The sequence below is a fragment of the Gavialis gangeticus genome, unplaced genomic scaffold (genome assembly GCF_001723915.1).
Source record: "Gavialis gangeticus isolate Ggan-Ray unplaced genomic scaffold, GavGan_comp1, whole genome shotgun sequence".
NCBI classification, from domain to species: domain Eukaryota; kingdom Metazoa; phylum Chordata; order Crocodylia; family Gavialidae; genus Gavialis; species Gavialis gangeticus.
Window position 1 is genome coordinate 163,210,148 of NW_017729022.1, and position 4,653 is coordinate 163,214,800.

Sequence of the window (4,653 nt, forward strand, 5' to 3'; positions counted from 1 at the left end):
ACAGTATATACCTGAAAGTCTTTATGACACCCTAATATATTTCAGATTTCTTCACATTTTTTCAAAATTTAAATTTTAGGAAAAATCTTGATTTTTCAATCTGAATACAACTGAGAGTCACACCACAGTATACATGGAATGGCTTTCATATTCTAACTGGCAGGTGCAAATGCCACAGCATCAGACGAATGTTCAGCTATTTGATGTCAGCTATAATACTTCTCCTGTTGAAGAAGATTCACCTTTAGATATGGAGACAGAAAATATTTTTGGAACCAAAAGAAACATATTCTATCCCAAAGTGTACCAAACAGTCTGGATAATCTAAGGAGTTTGGTAATGTGATCCTGGCCTTCTATTTATCCATTAGATCAGGGGTTTCCAAGATAGGGCCTGCAGGCCAGATCCAGTTTGCAGAACCCTATCATCTGCCCCATGGGGCTGCCCATTGGTCTCAAACTGTGCCCACACACTCCATGTGACCAGTCCTATATGCTGCATTTGGCACATGGGGTTTGGTCTGGCATGCAGAGCTGAATCTGGCATGTGTGCCACACACAATGCATGGGGACACAGGGTGGTCCATGGCCCTGATCCAGCCTGACATCACCCTTCCAGCCTGCAGGCTGGACCCACACACTCTGACCTGCAGTGCCTGATGAGCTTGACACCCTGATTGCAGAGTAGAAGTCTAATTATAATTATTATTCAACAAAAAACCTCCATTCTTTGTGTCTATCCATTTAGCTGTTTGTGGAACCAAAGCATAGATTTTTCATTTCATGCTGAGCATCACTTCTGGCTTATGTAGCAAACACATGAGACTAACTTAGAAGGAATGTCTCTGCAGGTAAAAAAAAAAAATCTTTTGTGACTTTTGAGAGTATTCACTCATTTGACCCAGGGCAAAATTTTGTCATGTCCAGTGACAACAGCTTATAGCTGTGAAAATGCTAGAATTTTTCCTCACCAATCCTTGTGCCCCTAAGCAAAACCATTAATTTGTACTGATTTGCCCCAGGTGAAGAGACACTGATTCTCCCCTCACTTAAACCAGCAGAAAATCTGGACTACTCCCACTAAGGTCAAAGGCAACACACTTAGGGTCTCTTTTTTGGTTTCAAGGCATCACCACCACATTTCCAGATTTAGTTTGTACTAGCATGAGCAAGTGGGTGAAAACACCCAGAAAACACTGGGGATGCAGTGCGAACAGACCCTTGTTGAACAGTGGTGCAGAATCAGGGCTTCTAATAGCAAAATAATGGGTCAAATTCCATGCCCTCTTCTGTCCCCTTAACTGTGTTCAAATGGTTTATGGTCTTTTGGAGTTCTGATATCCTAGGCCAGAGCTAGACTGAGAACTAAGTAAGTACTTCAAAAAGACTAGCTGTATATGAGCAAATAGGCATGGGATTGATAATACGGAGACGTCACTTACTGATACAAACCAGGATGCACTGTTGAGACCAATGAAGTTATCTTGGTATGAATATTGGATTAGTCAAACCCACAGTTTCTATTCCTAGTTCTTTCAGTACTTGCTGTAAAACTAGGAACAATTTCTGTAGCTTCTCTGAATCTCAGATCTGTAAAATGCAAAAAATGGTGCCTACCAATCATTGTAAAGCACTTTCAGCTCAGCAGAGGAAAACTACTATATAAGCAGGAAGAATGGTTATTCTTTACATCACTGTCAATTCTGAAACATTTGGAACTAGATGCATAAATCAGCCTTCATGTTGTGATAGGGCCAAAGAGAGAAACATTGTAAGAGCCCCAAGTTCAGAAAAAATACTCTCTGCGGTTTCCAGTTCATATCTGCTGGACACGTTTCTTCTGTGCAGATATATAGTCTGTAAACTCTAATTAAAATGAAGTATTTAATGCATATAGGGATTGATAGCTATGGATAGAGCTCAACTCATCATAGGAATTCTCAGCATCATGTTGGATCTAAGAAAGAGTCCACCACCGAAGAGAAGTTAGTAAATACCTATATTCCCCCAGATTCTCCTAGCTGTAAAAGATTAGGGCAATATTGAAATAAAAACTAGTTGACTGTGAGATGAAGCAGGTACACACCTTAAAGGATGTTACTAGATTTCAGTGCAGACCCTCCTAGTCAGAAAAGAACTAGCTAGAGCACATAAGAATGATCCAAGCTCACAAAAGATCATTCTTGTCCCCATAACATGCTTCAAATGCTTTCTACAGAATCACAGCTCCATTCTTTTATTTTGCAACATCTTCAAGTTCAGTTAAAATACGTGTGTTTCACTTCAAACCTCACAGTGAGCACCATATGTAAATCTAGTAATTAATTCACCTTAATCCTGCAATCTGATCACCAACTCTTAGCACTTTCTGGAATAACAGCACCCATTTAGCCCCATGCATATGTTGCCTATGCCTGAGTAAGGTAGAACCTCTATGAAAACAATACCATTTTAACACAGCTCTGTGGCATCAGTGGTGGTGGACCTGAGAAAACAGTCAAAGTATTGGACATTACTATTTGTGGCACTGACAGCTTGTCTCTTCCTCTTGCACTGTATCAAATACAACACTGAGAAGACATGTTATAGATACAAGCAGAGCTAAGGAGCTCATTGCATGTGCAATACCTTAGTCCAGCTTCCCATATTAAATTAATATATTTCCTAAATCCTGAAACTGAACAAGCAGACAAAAATATTTTGAGACCCCTCAGAAGAAGTCATTTATAAACAACTGATGTTTTAAAGTCCTTGGTACTTCTCGAGATGGACCACTTGGACCCTTTGTCTGTAACGTCAACCTCTTCTGCTCTGCGGAGAATCTTCCATTGTTTCCTGAGTTTTATCTTTTCTGTCATAAAAATTACTCTTGTTCACCCTGGAAATTCTTGATGTAGACATATTCAAAAGCAGTGGTGCTCAAATTATTTTGAGGAGAGGTCACATGCACTTCTTTAAATTTGTTGTGCTACTGTGTACCTCTATGATTTCATGTTCTAGATAACGAAAAAGCTGTACTATGTCACTACAAGTACACTGTAGCTCTCCAGCAACCTAAGAGATAGTACAGAGCTGTTCATTCTTTTTCTTTTCCTTCACCTTCTTTTTCCTCCGTTTATATTTCCTTTTATATTTCCCAAGATGGGGGACTCTAATCTACCTGATCCCCCGCCCCCATCCAGTGCTGGCAGGGCAAAACCCAGAATAAGGAGAGTCTGCACCTCCCGCCTCCCTGCTATACTGAAGACAACCCTGGAGCTGGGTGAGGTTGGGCGGGACTAGGGGAGAGACAAGCAGACAGGCAGCCTCTGTCTGCTGGATTGGCTCTGAAGTGGATCTTGATTTCCACCCCCCACACTCCTTCAACCAAACAGCAAACATCTGTTGGATCAAGGGGGGTCACTGTAACTCACGGTACTTTTTGCAAAGCCCTAGGAGTTGCAGCAGGGACCTGCACATCTGTCAGCACCTGCAGAAATGAATCAAGATACTGCTGCACTATGTAATAGAACCACCTATAGCTTCTGCATACTCCTGGTAGCTCAAAATCACATTGCCTGCCAATGGGCAAAAGCTGCACTCAGGAATCAACAAAGCATGGTGCCATCTCTTGCACAGCACTTTTCTTTCCAGTCAAGCCACCCCTGTATAGGCACATGGAAGCTGAAGAGAAATACAAGACTTTCTGCCTTGATTCTATGACACAAGGGGATACTTTTGTTTCTGGGCAGAAGCTGCCCAATGCTGGAGACACCTTTCTTGTGGTTAGAATCTCTCACTGGTAAGGTGCATCACATTGCACAGAGTGTATGCAGAACAGGTGAGATCTATATCCCACCTGGCAAGGAGAACTTATCAAGGGAAACAACTAGTCTAAGTACAGACAGTCAAAAAGACTGAATCGATTCAATCTTTGCAAACTAGTCTAAACTGCAAAGATTAAATTGAGAAATAACTGGACACACATTCACTTTTGATTCAGGAAATGCAGCCACGTGCCTGCAGTGGCTCAGGCCAGAAACCAGGGGGACACTAGAGCACGGCTCTCTGGCACGCAGCTAGCATAGGCTGTGTGTTCACTTCCTCTTCCTGCTGCTCCCGAGATCTCTAAGATTTGCAGTCCAGAATCACAGAAGCAGAACTCTGCAGGGTTGCTCATCACTTTGTCTTCCTGTTTCCAGGTGCCTCTGGGATTTGTAGTCCATAGTTGAAGCTAGCAGTAACTTTCAGTAAGTTTAGCAGGGCAGGGCAGGGCAGGGCAGTGCTGTACTTAGGAGAAAGGGGTTTATCTGGGGGAAGGGTGGGTTTAACCCCCCCTCTCCAGCCCCAAACCCCAGCTAAGATTTGTCCAGTGGAGAGGCTGTTGCTGCCTCTCCCCCCTACCCCAACCCTTCTCTGCTGGAGCAGATGGCACAGCCCAGCCCATGGATTGAAAGCATGCTGGGATGCTGGGGGACTGTGATTTAACTTGAACCAGGAAGGGGGCTGCGACAGAAGTTTCATAAACTGGTTTGACCCAAATCAGTTAAGTATGATACTACAATTCAACCAGGTTTATCTTAAACCAGTTTCAGCCATTTTGAAACTGATTTGTGTGCACTGAACTTCTGTTCTGTTACAGGTTTAAACCAGTTTCTGATCACTTAAACTGGTT